The sequence below is a fragment of the Amblyomma americanum genome, chromosome 11 (assembly GCF_052857255.1).
Source record: "Amblyomma americanum isolate KBUSLIRL-KWMA chromosome 11, ASM5285725v1, whole genome shotgun sequence".
NCBI lineage: Eukaryota > Metazoa > Arthropoda > Arachnida > Ixodida > Ixodidae > Amblyomma > Amblyomma americanum.
Window position 1 is genome coordinate 6,493,014 of NC_135507.1, and position 25,451 is coordinate 6,518,464.

At 49.1% G+C, this 25,451-nt stretch overlaps 1 protein-coding gene across 4 annotated transcripts in view; it reads left to right on the forward strand.

Moving 5' to 3' along the window:
- The window catches only part of LOC144111184 (uncharacterized), a 214,711-nt gene that overhangs the window by 108,059 nt on the left and 81,201 nt on the right, over positions 1–25,451 (forward strand). For all 4 annotated transcript variants that reach the window (XM_077644358.1, XM_077644360.1, XM_077644359.1 and 1 more), the window contains one exon: positions 14,713–14,797. The gene's annotated coding sequence lies outside the window, so the exon portion shown is untranslated. The remainder of the gene's footprint in view (positions 1–14,712; positions 14,798–25,451) is intronic.

Genomic DNA, 25,451 nt, shown 5'->3' on the forward strand with positions numbered 1-25,451 from the left:
TGGTGGTCTGCTTTGGAACTGGACCTGTTCGCGCACAGCGGAAGTTATCACGGCGAGAGGAAGAGCCAAAAGAACATTGGCTGTTGCGTCATGGAAGGTGGAGCGGGCTATTTGTTTAAACCGCGAGACAAGCGCTAGAAGTGTGTCGAAATGTTAGCTAACAGCGTCTGAATCCTTTGCAAATGTAGGCAGTGCCTTTTTTTTCTTTGGTTGTTGTTACGGAATAGACAAGCACGAAGAATTCGGAACGGCCGATTTTGATAGCCACTTCGGAAATAAATGGGGGCAACTTGAAACTATCGTGTTTGGCGATTTTACCTCCTCTCGTAGCTTAGGTATGGGAACTTTCAACTTGAATTCAGTTTACCACTGCTTTCAGATGCCCCTTCCTATCTGAATTGCAATAAATAGGATACATGCATGAGAACTGGAGAAATGCTACCGTATCAGTGTCAGGATACAGTGTGAATATGGTGAGTCAAAGCACATTAAATGAGCAAGGAACATAGTAAATCTGTGGAGAAAAAAAGAGACTGGGGGAGGGGGTTAGAAAGGCGGGAAATTCCAGCGGCAGCAGCTGTGAACCAGTTGGGATAGGCGGCCGGTCTGTACTTGTGTCTCGCGTGGGGCACAAGTTTTCCAAAACACGTCTTTTCCAAACTCCCACTTTAGGCGCACTCTGGCCTTCCCTTTTATTGTTTACTTGAGCGTCGCGTATAGCGATGTTTCTTGATATTGCTTTCGCCTTTCTTCCAGCGTGGTTGCTTTTATGACTGACTGAACGTCGAAACATAACAAAGGGAAGACGAGGGAAATCGCATCTGGCGACACCGCGGCTCGCATTTGTCATGCGCGCCCTGTAGGCTTCCCGTCTCCGCCGCGCTCGAGGAGTCTAAAGATATCGAATGCGTTTGAGAATTCAGATCAGCCTGTGTCCATTTTTTCTTTGTGTCTTTCGTTTAAGGCTGTGCAGATACATATCGATCCAGAGACGAGGTAGGCAAGGGGAGAGAGCTGCTTACTCTCCAGACATTCTTCACTGTCACGGACATCATCCCCGAAAAACGCTCCGACTTTAATAACTTTTTTGTTCACTGAGACAAGCACAGCGAGAAACGCTACGCCAAGCTTCAAGAGCAACAAACAGCAGACAAGCAAAACAAAGCCGAACCTGAGGAAAAAATCCGCATAGTGAACGGTCGCCAACGAGGTCTCTTTCTCTCTACTAGTCGAGGACGGAGTGTCGTCCTTTTTTCCTTCTTTCTTTCTTCCTTTGGTTCGTTCTTGCTTTCTTTCGTTATTTCTTTTCTCTCCCTCGTTTTTTCTTTGTATTTCCTTCATTTTTCGCAATGTTTTCGTTGTCGTCTGTCTCTTTATTGCCTTCTTTCGCTTTCTTTTAGCTCGTTTCACTTTTTTATTTGTTTTCCCGCTTCCCTTTCCTTCTGTGTCGTGCTTCACTCTCCTCATTTCATTCCTTGTTGTATTCTTTTATAGCTTATAGGCGGTACAACGCCCCCTACCCATTTCCCCCGTCAGCTCGTCAGCTCAGCTACTTTCAGCTCTCGGTCTTCCGGGCGCCGGCCTTAACGCGACGCGAAGAAAACCCCGTCCCGTCGGCGCCGCCCGCGCCGCGGCGCAACCGGCATCGGGGCTCGTTCTAGCCTATATCGCGACCCCTACTCACGTCGTTAAGCTAATGGCCGCCCCCCAGAAAAAAAAGAAAAAAGTTCCTCTAAAAGCCTATGCCCCTGTGTTCCGCTCCGCCCTGCTTGCTGCAAATCCTGCCCGGCAGCGCTGGTCCGCTCCCTGTGTTTGTTGTCTATACCACCACGCACGAACGCCTACGCTTTCTGTGGCGTGCTGTTGCCTTCCGTTGACCTCTCCGCATACCTGCGTGATAATCGGAGAGACGCGGTGTCGTTCCCTCGCGCGTGGCATTGCTTCATCGCTGCAGTTCGCGTACCGCATGGCGCAATGGAAGCACCACCCTGTTTCAGTGCGGTCCGCTGTACGTCCAGATGGCTGGACATGTACGCTGCGAGAATATCGATATATGGCTTGGAAAGTGAAATGGCAAGCCTGTATCGTGCGTATACATATCTATCGTCAGCACGCAAGTGAGCTCTAGGGCGGCGGACTTAACTGAATGACAGTTTGCCACTTTGGAATCGTTGAACATGTGTGCTGTGGTTTGTAACAGTGGCAAGTGCACTCCAGGGAAAGATAAATGTGTACGGGGGCGGCTGAGAGTCAGCACAAATCAAGAGTAAAAGGAGGATTTTGCTATCACATGTGGGATGGCCGAGGGAAGACATGGAGATTAACTGGAGGTCAGTTGGAGGGCAACACGGTACGCACGGATGTCCAAACTTTCAGAGATTCCTAAACAGTGGTCCTCCGCTGCTGACCTGCTCCTCCGTGCAAGACACGTGCATCGTCAAAATTTCGGCTCCTGACATCTTAAGGCCCGCCGCAATTTCTAGCAATATCGACTTTCCTTCAAGTGTTCTTCCTCCGGGAGACCATTTAATCAAGCAGTCTCCACTCTCCATCTTTGTTTCATGCCCACCATGTCATCTTTATCAGGAAATGTACGGTGTTATATCTTTTCCCGTCTGATATGAGCTCTTCGTGCAACTTGGAGCATCTGATTCAGCGATTAGAACATGAAACTGCGGAATAATCGTTAACTGTCACTGGCAAATCCGTACCATTTGTGCCGAAACTGGTTAAACTACAGGCGACAGTTGCAGCAGGCGTCTGTAGTGTTATATGCCCGACCTGTAGATCACGGTGCGCTTTAATTAAACGCGACACTGTTCTTCAAATGTTGAGGAAAGGTTTTTTTGAAGGAGTATGATATGCGTGTAGGTTAGACTTCGGCGATTATCGCCAATGAGGTAGTCATTTGAATCTAAAAAAGAATTTGTAAGATGCCTTTGGGCTTTCATGTTGCAGTTTCTGCATGCTGCCTGCAGAGAGAGTTTTTAATATTGCTTTTGAAGACTGTCTGAACTGAGAAAACATTGAATACGGTTCTAGAAACCGGTTATTCACTGCAACATTGCTACAAATTATAGTGCAACTGCAGCATTGATGCTGCAGTCCTCTAAGTAAAAAAAAAGAAAGTTGTTTTTCTTGTCTTTTTTTAAAGTTTTATAGCTGCCCTATTATGTTCCCCATGCTGCACATAGACTATATATGCTATAACCTGGCGAAGAATTAATTTGTTTCTTTCCGTTCGCAGAGTACAGTACAGAGAAAAGGGGACACTGGGCAAAAAGCTGCTAAAGGCATCTTGAGGTGACGCCCAGTGCCCCAAGGTACACACGAACAGCAGTGGGTTTGCAGCACAACTTAATTTCGTAAACTTCATTCTCGAGCACACACCCGCTGCGTATCCCCGCCTTCTTTACTTTCGGCTTACACCAACACCCAGTATTACCGCTGCATATCTAGTGCGTACTGACTCCGCTTCATACGGCACGTTTTGAACCACTGCCGTTGAGGGGCCGCTTTTAGCTCGCAGCCTTCTATTTTGGCGGACAGTTCGCTTCGGTCTACGTGACGTGATTGCCCGAGCATTTGCGTCAACCACCGTAATCGTTTGGCGTTTACGCTCGGCCAAGTACAATATTTGTGCATGCAAAGAAAGGGTGATCGTCTGCGTCGTGGCTAGCTCGATCGGGTGAACGCCGCCGCGCCTATTCTGGACGCATACGCCAGCGATCTTTGTGGCGCGCTACGGGTAGCGAGCAGCGAACGTTCAACGTCGTCTTCTCTAACGCTGAATTGCACGCTATATACTTGCGGGCGGGCCTGCACAATAGGCAGGTGCACGAACGCACCGTCTCAGTGTCATCGTGAGCGGTTGCCGAAGATAGCTTGGAGCCCGTATAATCAGCCGTCTGACGTTCGGCAGTGCTGTGATGCTGATTTCACCGTTCCCTTAGATTTTTCTTTCTTTCTTTCTTTCTTTCTTTCTTTCTTTCTTTCTTTCTTTCTTTCTTTCTTTCTTTCTTTCTTTCTTTCTTTCTTTCTTTCGTTCTTTCTTTCTTTCTTTCTTTCTTTCTTTCTTTCTTCCTTATATTTATCCTGGCTGTATTTTAATCGACACGGCTTCTTCCTCTATTTACTGTGTTTCGCTGAGGGACATTCGTGATTGTGATCTGGACCGGCATGTCACACTCATAATCGAGCCGACATTTCCGGCAGCATTAAAGTCTGTATACTAGCCCTCTAGTATACACACTCCCGCGGTACTGCGTCGTTGTTTTTTTTTCTGCGTTATTTCTTCCCGACAAGCAAGCTCACCGCGTGATCTACGCCAATGTTCTGTGACCATGTCGTCCATCGGCGGCACACCAGTGACTGCGCGGCTTTCAAAACTGCGCTCCGCTACGCCCGAGGTCGTTGTGCTTGCTTTCTACCTTATCTTTGTCATTGGGCAGCGCGTGAATAGGGTTTGCATGCAACAACGACAGCATGCGCGTCTCTGTCGCCGGACCTGTTTACGTGTTTGGGATGCGTGCCAAACCTGTTCGGTATCTGCCTCGACGTGAGCGGCGTATTTGGACTGCGGCAATAACTGCGGAGCACTGTCGTCTCCTGGTAAACAATGCCTCGGTTGCTGCCGTATCTGCACGAAGTGTCCTTCCAAACGCAAATGCAAACATGGCGTTAAGTAACTACCCTTCTTTGCGAGAGCGGCCGTGACTCTGCGCCCTTGAGTGAGGCGGCCTTGGTCCTTGTGGTCTTACTGTGCTTCGCATATAGTAAAGTCTTGTTATAGCGAAATGAACCGTCTCGTAATGAAATGGACCTATAGTATATATGCTGTAACAATGTTGTCGCTCCTTTATATTTGGAAACAATACTGTAATCGCCTACGTATATGATTGCATGATCAATATGGTATGCAATGTATAGTAGGAATATAACGATGATAGTAGGATGCACAATTAGGCCAATTGGCAAAGCTTCATGTTTTGTGAAACAGTGTAAACGGACGAAGAACAGAAAAGAAACAAGGAACACGCAGAAAAGCGCTCGTCTGTGGTTTCCTTGTTTTTTTTCTTCTGTTTTTCGTCCGCTTGCGCTGTTCCACCCAAAATGCATAGCAATGATAGTATAATATGGTATAGTAAAACGATACTATGACAGCTGCGGTCGCTGCCCTAATTTTAAAGCGCGGCTTCGCATCGCATATAGTCATGCTTGACTGACACCGTCCTTGATTAAAAGGGTGCAGTTCGGCTAGTTTGTATCCATACGATTAAACGCAGGGCCGCCTGTGCAGACAAACGTACAATATCATGCAGTTTTGTTTGCATGCCGTTGAGGGTGACACACCAGTCTCTCCAATATCGAAAGGTACAACCGGTTTGCACAAAAAGACTATTTTTTGTTATTTTTTTATTAAAGTTGAAAGGACTTATGGATAATATTTTCCGAGAAGAAAAGTAGTATGAAAACGGGAAAAACTTTCCGGCACACATAATTATGAAGTTATCAATAAATAAATGGACAAACTTGGTTCTTTCTTCATTCTGTTTAACTTATACATAAATGACATAGTTCATATTGGCAACAGTGTACAATTCATTATATATGCTGATGACAGTACTGTGCTTATTTCTGGTAATGATCCCAATGCCCTTGTGTCACAGTGTAATGATGTATTTGAAAAATTGTCTGTCTGGTCCCAATTAAATCGCATAGAAATAAACACCCAGAAAACGAAAGCTATTTTAGTTTGAGCCAGAAATAAGATATTCATTCTACAAAATTCCCTAATGATTCAAGATAATAATATTGACCTTGTCGATACTCACAAAATTCTCGGTGTCTATTTTTCGTGCCATTTGAGTTGGGACACTCATGTCAACTATGTTGCAAAGAAAATCTCTTCAGTGACTGGAATTATGTCGCGATGTCGTACTGTTCTGCCGCAAGAAGTTAAACTTCAGTTATATAACGCATTATTTGCCCCGCACATAAGCTACTGCAGTTTGGTTTGGGCAAGCACCACAAAAGCAAATATTGAGAAGATAATAGTTCTGCAAAAAAGGTACCTTCGCTACTTAGCCAATATTGATCATCACTCTACGACAAGACATCTCTTCGCAAAATACAAAATTATTAGTTTTGACTATCACTATGAACACTGATTGCTACATGCTTTCTATTTTTCTCAGCATGACAGCCAGAGTTTCCTTCGTTCGCTGGCATTGCTGCAACCTAGAGCTACTTCTTCTTTAACTCGAATTTCCGAACCCTGGTTAGTCCCATACTTTCGCACTCAGTACAAATTGCAATCATTAAAACACAATATGCCGGTCTTATTAAATCAACACAAACAGGTAGCCTTCAAATCCCCAAAAGAGCTACAAGTACACTTTCCTCAATTGTAATTGATAAGAATCTATTGTTATAAATCTTGCAGCAGGTCTGTATTTTCTGATGCCTTCTGCTACTCAGTGTTTGTAATTAGTGTTAGCGTACTTTGCCACCAATGTCTGCTGCCGCTTTGTAAACGGCTCCAGGGCCCTAGTCAAGTTATAGGCAGCAACTTTTAGCCCTGGAGACCGTCCAGGTTTCTGGTGAATAAAGAATTGAATTGAATATTCGAGTGACCTCTACTTATGAACTGCAGTACAGCTGAGCTCTGCATATCATGCGCGGGAGTGATAGCGTTAGCGCCAGCAGTCATGATTCCCAGCTTGCGCATATACTGCGTCTGTATCTCCTGTGCATAAGCGGCTCCCCGTAAACCAGGCTGTTGTGCTGTTGCCGCTGCACGCACAATATCAGCAGCAGGGATTCCCCCCCCCCCCCACCCCCCAACACACACACACTCTCGCGTGATTACGAGAATGTTCTGCTGAGCTGACGAAAAGTGTAAGCGCGGAGATTACGAAAAACAAGGTAAGGAGTAGTGAAGACGCTAGGACGAAAAAAAAAGAATCAGAGATGCTGAGTTTTGAAAGGAGAGAAGGAGAGGGTTTTCGGAGTGCACGCATATATTTTATTGCAGAGAGTTGTTTAAGCGAGTCCCGCCGGCAAATCCAGCCGACGTCGGCTGCATGTTCTGCACAGCCGGCTCGTTTATTTGCACGTCTTTCTTGCCTCCTATCTCTCTGTGTGTGTGTGTCTAATGTGGGCGCCGCCCTGCCCTTGCAAAGCGATGCAGCGCTCGGCGTCAAAGAGTGAAACGTGCGGGCACATCCTCCCCAACCGGTCGGCACGTGACCCTCGCCACGTCTCCTCGACCTGCGCAGCCCGCGAGCGCAGCCAGACGCGGTGGCACCCTCAGTAACCTGTCTCACAGGACACCGTTGCCTTTGTAGTCGATTTAAATCCTGGTTTTTTCTTTTCTTTTAGCTTCGTGGGAACGACACAGTACCACGCATGGATATATCTATAATGAAAGTTTGGTGGGAGAAGCGGTGCGCTTCGCACTCACCGGGGCTTAGTCTGCATACTCCTTTTTTTTTTTTTCACCATCGATAAAGCACATTGGTGTCCCTGTCGGTTCGCTCGCCAGTTTATTTCCGGTTGGGTTCTTGTTTTCGTTTCATCTGCCCGTTGGGCCTTCATAGGTGCCGGCACTTTCATTTTTGTTTGTTTGTACTAGCCCCACCTAATTTATGTTTGGCACCCCCGGTTCCATGTGTCACTCGTGGCAAATCCTTTCTAATCTCGATTTTCTCGTACGTTGAACCTTTCCGCAAGAGGCATTGACTTCGAAGGCGAGCAAGTGGTCCAACCACATCTGTAGTCTACTCAGATGTTTGGCTTCTTTGGATCAAAAACAAGAAATACCCATGTGTTTGCATTTGGAACTTAGATTTCCGTGGTTTTCGAGTCGCACTCGGCTTTAGCGCTGACAAATCATTTTTGCAAAAAGTTTTTCCACCCACATTGTTTATTATCGACGAGTTTTGCCGTGAAAAGAAAAAAAAGATCACAAGTCAAGGAACAAGAATGCGGGTTTCTTATACATACCATTCCAGTGCATGTATTTGTTCCTTCACTTGTTCCATTTTCATTTGTTAATTATTTACGCTACGAAGCCTCTTGAGACCTTCTCGCTTTTCTAAGGCGCCTTCCATGTCGCGCCAATTGCATCGCCATCACCAACCGAGTACAGAGCCCTTTGTAGGGCAGACTTCCCCATCGACCTCAGATATAGACATTACAGATGCAGATAGACTTTTAGCGTAACGGAGACGTAATAGCCTAGGTGCATACCTGTTTACCGGACGTTGGCTGCGCGCCCAGTGTGGCCTTGCCTGGCCCCGCCCCTGCCATTACTGCTCGTGCGCAGAAGTCGTCCAGTAATCCGCGATGTCTACGCTAGTACACGTCCCAGCTATGATAAATAAAGAGATTTATCATACTGGAGACGTACTAGCGGAGACATATACCGGCTGTACGTACCGAATCTACGCATGCGCAGTGGCAATCGCATGGCTGCGTAGGACCACTGCGCGTGCCACCAGGCTCACGTAAACCCCGTACGTGCCTGCTCTGATACGTCTCCGATATGCTAAATCTCTCTCTTTCCTCTAATACCGCAGCGACGGCCTAGTCGTTAGAGCATCCGCCTCGCATGAGGGAGGCGCGGGGTTCGGTCCCCAGTTCCGCCGGGTACCCACCGGTGATACAATGGGTACAAGCTTTCCCCTGCCTGGTGCTCGGCTTCTTTATGTTGAAATGGTTGGGAAATGGGTTTTTGACCTCACCTTGAGTAGAAGAAACAACCTTGTGCCATGGCACTCTTTGGCCACAGATGGCGTTGCGCCATAAAAATTCATCATCATCATCATCATCTAATTCCCTCTAATGGACGTTTTTAGCGTATCGCAGACGCACGGAGGCCTGTACCGGTTCACCGGACGCCTGTTGCGCGTGCGCAGGAGGCATCCAGTAAACCGGTATACCTCTCAGCCAATATGTCTCCGGTGTGCTGAAAACGTCTTATAGAGATGTTAAGCATCCCGGAGACATGTACAGGTTTTACGTCATGGAGCTGCGCTTCGCAGTGGCGATTGCGTGGCCGCGGTTAAAACCTCCGCGCGTGCGCAACAGGCGTACGTAAATCCGGTACACGTACCCGCTAATACGTCCCTGGCATGCTAGATCTTCCCAATAGACGTTTTTAGCATACCGGAGGCGTACTACCCGAGACGTATGCTGGTTTATCGGTCGTCGGCTGGGCACGCGCAGTGGCCCCACCCTGGGCCACGCCATCCATGTCACTGTGCGTGCATGCGCAGGAGCCGTCCGGTAAATTCTTGTACGTCTCCGCTATGCTGAAAACTTCTCTTTCGCCAGCCGTATGTACGCTGATCCAGCGTCGTGTTTTATATATAAGCTCTTCACTTCATCTGACTCATCTACCCGCGACTACTGTGCTCTACTATTTATTTCTCTTGTTGTCTACTCTGACACCATCTTTCAGGTCGAAGCTTATTAGGCGCGGTACCTTCAAATCGCTGGCTCAGAGCTCCGCTTTCATCGGCCCACGCAGTGGCACAAACGGTATGCGGTTAGTCTGGCTACCAGCGAGGCCGCGCTGTCCGTGGCTATATACACTGTCTGCCTTCAAGTGGCGGCAATAGCCCCGCCTACACGGCGCCTTTCTTGAACGATCAAGTGCAGGGCGTCAACCTGCCTTCTTGATCGTTCAGGTGTTGTTGGTGAGAACGTGAGTGGAGGGCGTGACACCCCCTCTCTCTCTTTTTGTCTCCTTCTCTTTGTTTTTATTCGCTGCTAGGAAATCACTGCGGGTTCGTTTGTCCTTGTCCAACGATAGACCGCAGTCTCCGACAATCAAGTTCAATGCACGCAGTTCGCGCACGAAATGTATATGCACAGCATGTGTGTTTGTGTTTGAACCGAGAGAAAGCGCTCCTATAAAGGTCTGGGTGCTTGGACGTGGGAGAGGAGTATGTAGATTCTTTGGAGAAGTGGAAAGGGAATGTTTGCGATGGTCGAAAAGGGAGGAGGAGTTTGGAGAGAGTGAGAACGGGGTCACTGATTGCCCACTTCGCTTCGTCGACGGTTTGCGGACAGTGTCTCTCTTTTCCTTCTTTCTTTACGTGGCGGCAATGCGGCTGATCGTACGTTGCACCACGGACCCGAAGCAACGTCGAGCGAGGATGGAAAGCAGCGATAGATAAGGCGAGCGCCCCGCACGGTCATTAGAGTGTCAGATTGTAAGAGAAGGGAACGCGTGTGCGCCCAGAACCATTGGCGCGTGTTCAGTCGCCGGGCTTTGCTGCGCCTGTATAAAACGAGCGCGCGGATGGGAGTCTGGAGCCTCAGCTTTCGCTTTCACTAGCCTCGTATAACTTGTTGGTTGTTGTTCTCTCGAAGGCGAGGATTTGCACTCTCTCCTTGGCGAGATAATGCGTCGAAGGGACGACAACGGTGACGTCAGAGTGCACCGTCGTTGCACAGTCTCGAGGTTGGGTGCGGGCGCCGTAATTGTGCCGGGCAAAGAGGGATTGAGCAGTTCTCTGCCGCCCACCCGTTGCTGCGTAGGTAACCGTCTTTTCTGGGCTATAATCCGCACCGGGTGTTAGCCTGCATGCAAAGGGATGTTAGTAAATTGAAGATTGAGCACTGCATCCGGCGTACTAGTCGAGAGTGGTGGATTGATTTCAACCGTACGTCACACAGAATTTGTTGTATCCTATACATATTCTAAAGAGGAAGATGGGCAGATGGGTGTCTTTCGTCGGTGGACATAGTTGACGCGACGATTGTGTTGCGAAGCTCCTGGACGTAGGCCAGAGGCCTTACCCCGCACCACCACCAAGTTGTAGCGGGGTTTTCAGGGTTGATTTCGCAGGGAAAACAGCCTGAGGCGATCTAGCGAAAATAGCAGTCGAGCTCCGGCAGTCAACACAAAGATCTCGCGCCGTGTGCTCGCGTGTTGCTTGCGCCGCTGGCCTTCTTCGTTTTTTTTTCCCTCCTAATATATTGTTTATTTCGTCTTCACCGAAGTGCTGCCACGCCACGGCAGCATATGGTATCGGAACCACGACATGTAATGCTCTGCAGCAAAAAGCGTCAGAGGTGTGCAGATCTGCCGATGGCGGGCAAGCATTAATACATTTCCTATGATTTTCGGCACATCACAGGGCAAAAGCTTTCATCTTGTTGTATTAGGGTATATTCTGGAAAACTCGGTATTTTCTGCACGTTCAACCTCCTTCGTACGCTTTTCCTCGCCCGCCTTTCGCTTTTTTTTTATTTTTCAGTTGTCCTTCCCTTTCTGTCTCTCCTTCACTTTCGTCTAATGCGGTCTGATCGAGCGGTCGGACCGGCCCATCTGATGTCGATTTCCAGTCGTCGCGAATTCGCATTTCCGATGAGGCGGCGACCGCCCGCGCCACGCGTAGCGCGATAAAGCGCGTGGCGTCTCGCTCCGCTGGGCTGAGTGGCCTTTCTTCCCGTATACGTGAGGCTGCGCTCTGCTCTCCTCGGTTCGCCCGAACGAGCCTGCCCTGATATTGACGTGCTCGACTCCGGGGGTTCCTTTGTTTTGCGGTCATTAAGTGAAGAGGTTATGAGTAGAGATGTGTGTACAGTTTGTTTTTCTGCCTGTGGTGCGGACAGAGAGCGGTTGCTGCTAACCCACTTAGTTCGCCGTGGTTAGGAATTGGTCTCTGTAAGGTAAATATAGGAGTGGCACGCACGGGAAAGTCGAAAAAGAAAGAATTGGGGGACATCGATCCGTGAGGGAATGGATTAAGGAGGGAGTGATATAATGGAAGAGAGAAGGTGGTGCCGTACTGGAGCGGTCCGGAATAATTTCCACCGCCTGGGGATCTTTAACGTGCACTGACATCGCACAGCACACGGGCGCCTTTGCGTTTCGCCGCCATCGAAACGCGGCCGCCGCGGTCGGGTTCGAACCCGGGTACTACGGATCAGTAGCCGAGCGCCCTAAGCACTGAGCCACCGCGGCGGGTTCTGAGCCACTGCAGAGGGTTCGGAAATGGTGTCGCTGCACAGTAGTATGGAGGGGAGAGAAGGTTGCGAGGAAGGAAAGGCACAGTAACTCCCCTACCTAATTCCCCTTTTACCCCTGCCCGGTGTTGACTGCTCTCTCAACCGCACCTTGAGAGAAGGAATGAGTGAGTGAAGAGCCGGAAAATGAAAGTGCAGTTACACACCAGGCTCGGTTTTCGGAGTTCGTGGGTGAATTCGAACCACTTTATTTGGGTCCGTGGTTTCGCACTCGCAACTCAGCGCACACAAAACGAGGGCAAAATGGGCACGTTCTTTAAAACTTGGAGGAGTGTCTCGCTGCTGTTTATGTCGTTCAGTTTCACTCGTCTTTACTACCCTTTTTCTTGGCTATATGAATGATCGATAAACGTTCATGGTATATTGACAGAGTGGTGCTAGAAAGCTTAGTGAAATACGGTTGAAGGCGCGGTGCATTACTAACGTTGTGCTTCCCACAGTTCCCGTAGGGGTGTGGTGAACTGTTGGCTCTTTGGTGTTCTGTGTTGTGAAATTCCCCATCTGGCCCATGTATCGAAATCCTATACCCTTTGATCGGCCCAAAGTTCGGAGGTTAGGCAACTGTCGCCCCACTTCGCGGCGGTTGAAACAACTGTTCAAGACTACTCAAAACACTCGAAATAAGACAGCTTTCAGCGCGCACCGTCTGCTTACTGGCAGTGCCAATATCTGTTAACCTCCAGGATCGTGCCGGACCTTGTATTCGGAGTTTCATAAATTGAGGGACTAAACTCTATAGGGGATGGTACTATAGTGCCGGTGCATTCCTCCTCCGGTGTTGTAATAATAAAATAGATTTTGATTGTGCGGGCCAAATACCCCTCTGACGTTATAGTGTACAACTCTGTGACATGAACTCGACCCTCCAATGAGAGTGCAAACGACGTAGCCTAACTAAAAGCGAGAGGGCCTGTCCTAAAGACATTTCAATACATGACGTAAATTATGTATAGAAACTGTATGATCTGTCTGTATGCAGTCTATGAACTGTTGACGAGCTCCTCATGAACTGTCAGTAGGTTGGCTTTTGAGTTAGTACAGACAGGGTTTGAACAGTTTGTAAAATGTGTTGATCGGGGTTCGCTCTAGCAAGTCGTTAAACAGAGCAACGTGGACGAGGGATAGCAGCGCCTCGCCGGGTGACTCCGGGGCATGTGTCAGCGCGGCGAACGCCCCGACGGATGGAATGCCGTTCTCCAGGACGGCTTCTTGACTGACGCTCTCTCGCTGCGAAGAGCCGCGTTTCGAATCATTCGCCTTTCGCCGGGAGCGGCATTCTTGAGTAAACGGAGCAGTGCAACTCTGCCCTGCATGCCAGCAGCAGCCTCGCCGGCCGAAGCAGGGTTCGCGAACCCGATCTGACCGACCGCTGTGTGCGCGAGTGCCTGTCTGGGAGGTGCGTGTCTGTGACGGTGCCTAAAGGCCGGCAGGCGGGCAAACTGCTCGCGTGCGTGCGTGCGCGTCCGTCCGTCCGTCTTTTGGGGTGCCCTCAGTGCAATGGCGGAGTGAAGTGGACGGATTGATGAAGTGCAAATGACGGCGGTGTGCAGTTCTTGTTTCCATTTCGCGCCCCTCGGTCATCGGCCGAGTACCAAGAGGGGCGCTGCTTTTTGTTAGTCGCAGTGCACAGGACGGTCCCGGGGAATAGAAGTTTTGTATTGTGCACACATACGAATGCACTCTGCCCTCTCGGTGTTATACGCTTTGTTCCTGACAGCCGAAATAGTTGCTTGCGCCTTCGAGGTTGTAGTCGAGGTTGTAATCAAGGTCGTATTACATTTCGATGGCTCAGGTTTGTTGTTGTTCTTGTTGTAAATCATTGCGCTGTTGGCTGCTGCAGCTGACCGTGTCTTTTGCTCGATCGGCAACAATAGGTTGCGAGAGGAGGGGCCGGTTAAGCTGACAGGCGCGTTTGGATGGACGCTGGCTATTTTGAGAGGAAACTCTGCATCTCCAGAAAATTTACGAGAAGCGACTGGCAGCGGATGCAGGTCACGCCACGCAGCATTTCCGACAAGCCCAGCTTTGGTGCGGGGTCATATGGAGTTAATTGCCTCAAATTGTTCCTACGTCATTTAATAAAATAATTCGGTAGTCAACGCATAATTCGCGCGCGCGTTATGCGGAGCGCGAAAGCTCGTTACCGCTTTGCAAGCATGCATGCAGGTTTAGAAGCGGTAAAGCCTCGGTATAGTCAAGATATACTTTTGAATACATATCGGAGCGCAAGAGGTGCCCGGTAAACCGTCATACGTCTTTGTTAGTACGTCTCCCGTATGCTCAAAACGTATTGTAGATTTCTTATAGACGTTTTTAGCATACTGGAGACGTACAACAGAGACGTGTACCGGTTTATCGGACACCTCTTGCGCATGCGCAGTGGCACCGCCTGGCCGCACGCATATGCAACTGCGCGTGCGCGGGAGGCGTCCGTTAAACCGGTATATGTCTCCGCTAGTTGGTCTCCGGTATGCTAAATCTCTTCAATGACGAAACCATACGTCTTAACAGTTCATGATGATCGGTCCTGTCCATCGATAATCTGAAGTCGTGTGTACCAATTTCAACGAGTCATGTTGCTGCGACTAGCTTTTGTGTTTCTGGAGTGAGTGCAGTCAAGATTTGCGCATTTTATTCATGAGTTGTTTTTTTTCTCTCTTTTTGCAGACGCGGAGATGGACTCCTCCCATTGCCTCCACCGCCGCCCGGTAGACGAGACGTGATGACTCACAGGGCAACCCTCATTGCCAAGGTGAGTCCCACGACAACATGCAGTTCATGATAGGCACGTGATAGAACCTAAGTACCCGCTAGCAGGCCTTTGATCTTTTGTTATTGTTTTGTTTCCTATGTTTGAATGGTTTCCGACTGCGTACGGTTTTCTCGAGCACTTGATTTAGACTAGCTGTCGGAGCGTTTGTCGTCAAAGCTAACTTCTACCCACGAAGTATATTCAATCGCAGCACGTCCTTGTTTCTGAATGCCACTGTAAGGAAGACGACGGGCATACGCGCGAGCCGCATGGCCATCGCCTGGTGCACCCTCCTGGCGGGACTAGCTGCCCTGAGACTGCTGTTGGCTCTGCTCCCGTTAAGAAGCTTCTGCTAATAAACCTCACCTTACACCAGCAACAATTCTAGACTAGGGGCAGAGGAAGAGGTGCGGTTGGAATCTCTTTAGGCGGAGAGGTTGTTGACCCGGGTACGTGTCTTCCGATCTATAGGCTAACAGGACCTGCCGGCCTCATAGTTTATGTTAGACTCGGGGGTGGGCAAGGAAATAAATAAAGATGTATATACCGCATATCCTAGACTCAGTGTCATCAAGCTTATAATCAAATAAGTGCACGCAAAAAATAAGCCGTCACTCCATCTCGGCGCTCAAGCAGCGGCTTGGTGCGTGACGAAACGCAGGCGGCGGCGTGTGGCTTATAAAGGAGCTGGTTTGCTTACATTCAAACACAAGTTTGTTTTCGGCAAGCTATTAAGCACTTCATTTGGAGAGCTCAGTATAGCGGAAGAGCTGTGCTTAGCTGGCGTCTGTACGACCGCCTATATGCTATACCTTCTCTGGAAAGGCGGATACGATGGGGAGAGCAAGCGCAGAAAATCTATCAGCCAGAACGTGACGCATAGCGCTGAACACGTTAAATTAATAATAATAATAATAATAATAATAATAATAATAATAATAATAATAATAATAATAATAATAATAATAATAATAATAATAATTTTCTTCCCTTACGGCCCCGTTCGGGTGTCCACCGAGATATGTGAGACAGGCGTTCTTTACTTTCCCTAAAAAAATTTATTTTCATTTTCCTTGCCTTACGGCGCGGTTTGGGTGTCCTCCAAGATATGTTTCCTTTCCTTAACTAGTCCGGGCAAGGGGTCGCACCGAAGGACGATGGCGTTCCGTGGATTCCTTGGCAATGCTGCAACACGCTGCCGCGTCTTGCTCTTAAAGGCGAAGCTTAAGCGTCCTCCAAATTTTTTCTCACAGTTAAAAGTGAAAATGTCGCCCCGAGGTGTTCGCTACTGGCGTTCTACAGATGGCGCTAGCTGGGCTCTTGGAAAAGTGGGTTTGAGGTCATATGAGGAGGAATAGTGAATGGCGTAATACAGCCGTAAAATAGTCATCACATTTCGAGACTGAGAGCTTCAGAAGAGTGAATGAAAGGCAATTGAGAATATTAATGAGAGCGCAGCATAAGGAAAAAAAGCAATCAAACTACACCGTTCGTTGTGGCTACGCGGCGCAGGGCAAGATTGCCCATTACTATTTCCCAGTGTTAGCAGCGCCATTTCCTACTGTATCTATAGGAATACGTTTCTTCCTACATACATTTCGTGGAATCCAGGAAAATGTCCGCAGCTTTCTACAGCGATTCCATAGATGTAGAGCTTTCGATCGGAAGAGCACGTAATAGAATAATTTATCTGAACAGTCGACATTAGTCCCCGGGATAATTAGTTCAACACCAGCATTCGGTGTTTGAGAGGTACTCAATCCTAACAGTCTCGAAAACGCGCTACTCGCTTGTTGGCGTGTAGGACCGAGTGAACCCGTGAAGACTGACTCGTACACTAAACCTAATGCGACTGAAAGAGAGTGAGAGAAGGAGAGAGTGGAATACTATACTGGTTTCACTCTCGCCAGCCTCTTGCGCTCTTTGCTTTCCTTGAAGCGAGCCAGCTTGCCATCGTCGTCTCTGTTTGCCAGCTTCGCAGGCTCGTTCGCAGTTGGCACAGGTCCCAGGTTGCGGAGACGCGGGCGGGCTGTCTGCGCGGTCAGCAATCGTCACCTCTGAGTCGCTGTAGCCGCGTCCGGTTGTTGTCAACGCTTCTTTTCCTCCTGTTCTTTCGCGACGATCATCCGCGCAGGTGCTGTTCGCATAGGTTAGTCAGCGACGTTTTACTGCGGGGCTGACGTGAATTTTATTCGTTCATTTTGCTACGCAGCGTCGATGTTCGGATGAAATGGATGAATGAAAAACCGGATTTTACGTAAGCATCTTGGGGTGGCCCTTTACGTAGGAACAGGAATCGGACCATTTGCGCTCTCGAATGCTTACGGGAAGATGAGAAGAATATTGTCGTGTTCGGAGGCGCTTTTCGCCTCTCACGTAATACGCAAGCCGCCACGCTTTCTCCTATGCCGCGCCGTGTTTGCCGCTTCGCATCACAAGCGCTACAAGGTATATCGGGGGGAGATGAAATATCGGGCCTCCTGTCTCTAGAGGTTTTACTAGTTCCATATGAGCGCTATGAGAGGCCGCTACGCGGGCCAACAGCAGCAAAGCCGCGGTGGCCTGCGTAGTTTTGACGGAAGCTGTGCATTAGCAGAGCCAAGTTTTCATTTCGCGTCGTATAATTCATGTTACTCTGTTTTTTATACTTCCGCGTCGGTCACATTAGCCCATTCTCTCAGACGGGCGTGACCAAGGCGTGATGCGCCCTGCTCCGGCTTGTCTGGCCTTCCCGCGATAATCTACCTATTAGACAGACGCGGGGAGAGTCGTTGTGATCTACAGCTGGAGCTACCAACTCGGCGCAGCTTTGAAACAAAAAATGCAAGAGAAATAAAAAAGATAATAAAAATGGGCAGCTCAACCATCGTTGGCCGCACGCCAGCTGCGTCGACGTAATAACGATTGAATTATGCGCTGGTGACGACGCGGGGGTAACTACGCGTTCAGGCAGTGGGACTACCAGGAGCAATTACGCGCTGTTAGCGCCGATTTGCGATCCCGAAGCTGGCAGCTCGCGCTCGATTGGCAGCCGCAGCATTCTGCGGCCTGGCACTGAGTAGCAGGGGCCCCCAAGCAGCAGAAGTTATCGGCCTAATGTTGGTTGGTAATATATCGGAAAAGGCTGGTCCTACATAGCTCCAGAGTGAAACCATTCATTTCGAATATTGGGCCGATTACCTGCGCTGCTTGGGCCACTGCTTGACCACTGGGGCCGCTTTTTGATGCAGGTGAAGTGCAAAAACACAGAAAGACGGATATAAACTTAGTTGCTCAGTCCCGAATGACTTTGTCCCGAATGACGCGGGTTCGATCCTTGCCGCGGCCGCCGCATTTTGATGGAGCGAAATGCTTGAGTCCCGTGTACTGTCAGGGCATGTTAAAGAACCCCTGGTGGTCAAAATTATCCAGAGGCCTCCACTACGGCGTCGCCGGAGTCTCTTTGAGACGTTAACCCCATCCCCCATGATCCTTGGTTTCGCTGGCTGTTGGCTTCCGTCATGTATCCCATAAAACGAAGCCGATCCGCAGACATTCGCTGCGTCATCCTCCTCCCCTCGCATTATGTACCTTTTCAGCGCTGATCTCGGTGAATTTTTCGAGGCAATAGTATGGCCTAGCTGATTAAAAGCTCTGTAATTTGTTAGATACGGGCCCCTGGTTCGCCTGGGCCATCTCTCTCCACCTCGATGCTCATGTCGTCTCTTCGTCACCCCGTAGCAGCAGACTCCCGATCCGGAACCCGTGGACCTCGGCCTTGGCGTGAGACGGCCCAGGCGAACCAGGGGCCCGCATCTACCTATAGACAGTCCATAGACAACCTATAGATTAATGGCCACACACTTTTAGTAGGCTTTTGTCTGTATACAGTGAATAGACAAAAAGAAATATCTGTAGGAAGGCAACAGATTCTATAAGAAGTCTATAGACTGGCTATAAACCATTTTTATAAGGGAAGGTTTCCAAGTAGCTTGGGGGACTACGGGTAGAGCCGTTGACAAGAAAGTGCAGGTCAACGAATTATCTACCGGGTCGTGTAGCAGCGCTTTGGATCGAAGCCTCTCGAGCGTGAATTGAGATAGTTATAATCGCCAACCTTCTACAGCATATATGGGGCTACATGCGTCACGCAAAATGCTGCTGCAGGGAACCGTGCGTGTAGCTTGTGTATTTCTGACGAATGCTGCGTAGTCGCTTTCTCTTCTGATTGTGCTGGCGTTCTGCATGCTGAAGGTGTAGCGAAGTACTAAAGTCTAGATAAGTCAGACGTTCTGTGGTTTACGCCATGGTCGTTTTCGTAAAAAAAAATATAAAAAGTGAGAGTGCTGAGTTGAAACCTGTTCATCCGATTAAGTGATCGGTAACACGCACTTACTGTGAAACTTGTCACTATTATTCACTGTAAAAAAAAAAAAGGCAGAGAGACCAAGATTGAGTTCTTCGTCTTTCTGGCAGTTCATGATCAAGGATACGTACAATTTGATACGTACCAACTATCCTTGCAATTCGCTGTAGTTGTTATTTTTATTTCTCTTTTTTTTGCGCGAAGTTGCACTTATAGCTGCCGGCGCATTTCTGTCACGGTCAGCCTTTCGTCCCTTGCTTCCGGATCTTTCTTTTGATTGTGTCTTCGCACAGCTTTCTTAGCAAGTTCCGCAAGTAGTTTGGCAGCGGTGAGGAATTTGCCGCGTACGTGACTGCTTCGGTGAACGCGGCTGCCCGAAACTGTACCGTCGTCACATGCTTGGAATAACCTTCCTTGGGTTCGAAAAACAGCTGATACACATGAGGAGAGAGAGAAGAGGGAGAGAGAGGCAGCGGTGGAGAATGTACTACACCGCTCTTCGCCAAGTGCGAAGTCGGTAAAATCCTTTAAGCATGGTACAAAACTTGAGAAAAAATATTCTTTATCCCTCCATCTGGCGTAAAGCCGTGTTACTCCTGCGGTTAGCTGACGAATTCAGCGACGTAATCAGTTCATTTCTTTTCTTTTGAAATTGGAAATGATGTTAGCTATTGTCCTACCCTTGAGGACAACGATTAAGAAAAATAAAATCAAATACGGTATAAAATTAGTTACGACATTTCTTTCGGTCGCTCCCAATAATATGCGTGGGGAAATGAATTTGTTAAAGCAACATTCCCCCTGCTCCCTTCCGCGGTTTTTTTTTATTGGCAAAGAGAAGTGCACCATACATTTAATAAAGAGAGAGAGAGAGAGAAAATTATATCGGATATAAGGCCCACACAACACGAGAACGTTCTTTTTGAACTTTGCAGAAATACGCGGGAAAACCGAGAAAGAAGCAGATATACGTTGTTCACACAGTTAAGTTTTCGTCAGTACCACGGAGCTGCAGTCCCATCCCCCTCAGAGTGCACGTTACAGGGAGAACCGCAAGTGCAGCGTGGAATTTACAGTGCCGGTTTGCTGCGGCCGCGTTTCGACGGAGACATCGTGTGCTGTGCGATGTCAGTGCACGTTAAAGTATCTAGGTGGTCGAAATTTCCGGCGCCCTTCACTACGGCGTCTCTCATAGCCTGAGTCGCTTTGGGACGTTAAACCACCATAAACCCATAAACCCAAACTCTTTCCTTCCTTTTCAATTCCCTTCTCTTCCTTCTTTCCTCTATTCTTTCTTCTTCTCATGTTTTCACGGTAACCCATACTATGCACCGTCGTCATCTCTTATTTCCCTGTGCCTTGCACGTCAGTGGCGCACAAGCATGCCGGTCGTCAAGGGACGCCGTACACATCCAACTAAGAAATAGGGGAATAGGGCGGGGGGGATCGTTTTAAGGCTCGCTTTCACCTTCACGTATACTGGCGCATTTCCTCGCTGCAGCTGCGCCTTTAATTATTCGTCCCGGAGGAAGGCGCCACCCGAGGCCGCTGCAGTCGAAACAAAGCGGGGTCACCTTTTGCTCGCTTTATTTTACGGGGCAGCCTCTCGCGTGTACACCATCCTACAGCTTCCTCGCAGCTGCGCGCGCCTGTGCTGCCTTTGAATGGATCGCTCCTTCCCTTTCAGTCCTTTCGTCGGGCTCGTCTCTTTGCGTCAGCCCGCTTCTCCGCTGCCAAGTCCCTTCTCTTAAATGCCGATATTTGGCTACGGGGCGAAGGCTGCGGAGAACTTGTTAGGTATTCTTGGTCGCCTTTGTGTACCCTTCCCATACGTTGCACGCGCGAGAGGGCAGGTGTTTGGGGGCGCTCGTTTGCAGAATAGGCTCGAGTCTTCTTACGAAACGCGGGTACAGGCTTCCCCATTATTCGAGCTCGCGGTGATTCCTCGTCCCAGTTCTTTTATACCGGGAAATCCGGAAGATCCTGCGCAGCTAGTGAAGGGTTTCTCTTTCATAGGCCTCTTGGCAGAACAGCGCAGGCCGTCATGGTAACACTACCCTTCGGGAGAACCGTAAATCTCTAGTTTCGACTGCAGTTGAAAAGATGTGTGGACAGCGTTATTTCTATGGCCTCTATTTATACTCGTCCCACCTGGGCAGTTCTTCCTCGGTTCGCGGCATTCAGTCTTGTGTGTATGAAGGGGCTGAATAATTGTTCCGCTTGTGTGTGTGTGTGTGTGCGTGCGTGTGTGTGTGTGTGTGCGTGTGTGCGTGTGTGTGTGCGTGTGCGCGCGCGCGCGCGCGTGTGTGTGTGTGTGTGTGTGTGTGCGTGTGTGTGCGCGTGCGTGTGTGTGTGTGTGCGTGCGTGTGCGTGCGTGCGTGCGCGATATTCAGGTCTTCGGTTTCCAACGTCTAGAAACGATACTGATAGTCTAGAAACTGGAGCATCCGATTCTGATAGTCTAGAAACTGGAGCACCCGATATTAATAGTAATGGTGCTCACTATCCGTCTCGTACGTAGGAAGCAGTTACTCCTTAGTAATTTCCAGTGGTCCCCCTGGCCGCGGCGTCTGAAAGCTGTTGCTTTTTATTTCTTAACATTCCGTATTTCTGCTGAGAATGCTTGTGCATGTCTAATTGTATGAAGCCAGCCATCCAACTAATTTAACTGGCGGTTGACGCGCACCGCGGTGCGAAAGCGTCCTAGAGCGTCTTCATGTTCTCATCGCCTATGGGATGATATGATAAATCCATTTTATGGACTTGTACTGTCGTCTGCTTTTCGAGGTGGAGCGTCTTGTATGTTTCAGTTTTTTTTTGTTTGCGGACGCTCTTGTGTAAAGAAGCAGTCTCGTATTTCGTGATCTAATGCTAACGAGTGCCGTGTCGCATCAATCGCATTGATCGTCTATAATAACCGGGTAAGCTATTATAGCTTTGATTTAGCCACACAGAGTTAGGTGGGCGTATGATATTAAGAAGTTTGCAGGCATAGGGTGGACGCAGCTGGCAAAGCACTGGGTTAATTGGAGAGACATGGGAGAAGCCTTGCCCGGCAGTGGGTGCAGTCATGCTGCTGCTGATGATGATCCTTGTTGTGCAAACGGCTTGAGTGGATACTGTCACGATTGGCTTGGCCTGTGCACATAGTCTGTGGAGCGTATAGGGAGAACTAGTATATCCATAGCAGCACAGAGCATCGGCCCAATATTGGAAATGTGTCGGCAAAGACCAGTCATACAAAGGACCAGCCTTTGCCAATGCATTTCCAATATTGGGCCAATGTCCTGTGCTGCTAGGGTACATACAACGAGAAAACCGAGAAGCTACAGGCGGCGTAGAGTGTAGTCTGGCGTGCGCGTCACGCGGGGAGATGACGCAGCTCGCACGGTATTTGGGCTGGCGAGCCCCAGATTCGCCGCCCGGCTTTCCCTCTCTGGCCTTCCAGCCAAGTTTACAGAAGCCGCCCGAGCGGATGTTTTCCGAAAACGAGGCCTTCGTTTCTGCGTCGTCCGGAGTCCCGGCGCGCTCGTCGTCAGACGTTAAAAATATGAGAGTGGAGCCTCGGGAGTTTCCAGGAATCGGTCAAAGCTTGCGCGCGCATATGGTATACAGCGGTCCTTCAACCGCCTCGGCTGTTACTGGCGTGTCGATTTTTCTTGTGTATGCTTGTTTTGTAAAACTTGGCTTCTGTCTGACGAAACTGTCGGCATCCGTTTGGAAGGCCAGTTGCGTGGCGGCATGATGTCATAGTTTGGTACAGCGCTGCAGAAAGCCTTTAATACTCGGCCAGCCCTGTCAGGAAAGCGGACACGTTAGCCACCCATGTCGCTCTTCCGCTGTTTCCTTTTAGCAGTTCGACGCCGCGTGCGCACGTGAGCGATTGGAAAGTCAGCTGAACAAGATAGGACGAGCGAGGCTTGGCTCTACTACGTTTGGGCTAAGCTGTTGGAGCTGTAGGGTGCGTCGATGCAGCGTAGACGGATCTAAACTGCTGGGACTAGGTCTGGCTAGATGGACTAGCTTGGGCTGGACTAGGCTAGGTTGGACTGGACTGGATTGGATTAGACTAGGTTTACTGGACTGGATCGGACTAGAATAGGTTGGACTGGACTGGTTTGTACTAGACTAGGTTCAACTGCACTGGATTGGACTAGTCTAGGTTGGACTGGGCAGAACTAGGCTAGACTAGATTGGACTGGGCAGAACTAAACTAGATTGGACTAGGCAGACCTATACTAACTAGGTTGATTGGACAGAATGAGACGCACTGGGTTGGACTGGACAGAATTAGACTATTGGGCTGGACGGAACTAGACTAGACAAGGTAGGGCAGGACAGAACTAGACTAGATTGGGCTGGACAGAGACTATACTAGGTTGGGCTGGACAGAACGAGACTAGACTAGCTTGGGCTGGACAGAACTAGGCTAGACTAGCTTGGGCTGGACAGAACTAGGCTAGACTAGCTTGGGCAGGACAGAACTAGGCTAGACTATAGGTTGGGCTGGACAGAGACTAGGCTATACTTGGCTGGGGCTGGACAAAACTAGACTATACTTGGCTGGGGCTGGACAAAACTAGACTATACTAGGTTGGGCTGGACAGAACTAGGCTAGATTATAGATTGGGCTCGACAGAGACTAGGCTAGACTTGGCTGGGGCTGGACTAAACTAGTTAGACTAGGTTGGACTGGACAGAGACTAGGCTAGACTTGGCTGGGGCTGGACTAAACTAGACTAGACGTGGTTGGGCTGGAGAGAACGAAGCGGTAAATGCCCCTCAAAGGAGGCCCTCGTACTAATAGTGTCGACTGTTTGTCACGACGTGCACTAGTGCGATATCAGCGGTGGGTGGCCCATGGCTCCGTAAAATGAAATTAACGTCATGACAATCGGTCGGTGCCATTGGCTGGAGGGCCTCCTTTGAGGGGTGTCTGCCGCTTCGTTCTTGGGTTGTATCCGATTATAGGCTGAACAGCATTGCTGTATAATGAACAAGGCTGGACTAAGCTACGATGCGCTGGACTTGTCTAGGTTAACGAGAAAAGTCTGTTCTCACGCGTGCCCTTGGCATGTCAGCAACTGCAAATTCGAGAGAACAAGGAGGAGCGGGGAAGCCCCAATAACGCCGGACACATTTGTGCGCGTGCCAGCAAACATGCAGCCAGTGGCAGCACGAGGTTTCTCTACGTGTTTGCCGTAGTGAGTGAGACAAACACGTGCGCCGACTCTGCAGTGTGAATGGGAAGAACAACGCAAACCTACTAGACAATTCTCTTTGCGTGGAGGCAACACGAACTTGGTCTATTGTGATTGAATGTGTGCATAGATGGTGTCTTCTGGAGGGAACTATGTTATACTGTGAGTGGATATGTGTATAGATTGTGGCACTGCAATGAACTATGTTCTACTGTGACTGAATATGTGCATAGATCGTGACTTCTGGAGTGGACTGTGGTGTGGACTGTGTGGAGTATGTGTGCGTAGATGATGACTGCGAAGTGGAATATGTGCTATTATAAGTGACTGTCCGCATAGCGGGGTAGATCCGACAGGTTTTAGAACATTGTTAATATAGAAGGGACGCTACGGTGGAGCAATTGCCGTTAGAATAAGCAAGGCTAATCCCACCTGTAGCATTCAACACCCCATCTCAACTCAACTTGGTGAAATAAAAAAAAAACAATGTTGAAGTTCTTTGCGCTCTCTACTGGCGTCACTGTCGCTTATTTCTCCAAAGAGCGGCCAGAAGTGTTCTGGTTCTATCATTTATTTCTCCTCGTGTTGTAGTGCGGGAGTCTATTGTACATGTCTATTGTACAGTCTATTGTACAGCCATTGTACATGACTGAAATAAATGCAAAATAAAAATAAAAATAAATAAATATATCTCGCGTTTCGGGGAAGTACACAGACGTGGGCAAGCATATCTTTTTTTATATTCCAAGTGGCATATATCAGGGCCGCAGTGATTGCCTGTTTGACGGAGTAAGGACGTTCACCAACGTCCGTTCCCTTGTGTCCCACCTTTCGTCCGACCCGGCCCGTTATATACCCTCTCCCATCTGTCTCCACGCTAGCACCAGCTCATGGCCTGCGTGTCTTTATCGCTCTCATTTTCTCGCGCTGCTTGCGGTCTCCGTGCTAAGCGGGGCAAACGGACGTTCCAGAAAAGATGCGTTGGCGCGTTCGCTTTCCCGGCCATTCGGACAAACGCAGTTAGGCTGCGAACAGTTTCCGGTGGGAGCGGTCGTCTCGCCGCCTTAGCCACGGTTTCTCTTTCGTTGTCTCTTCGCTCTGTCTACCC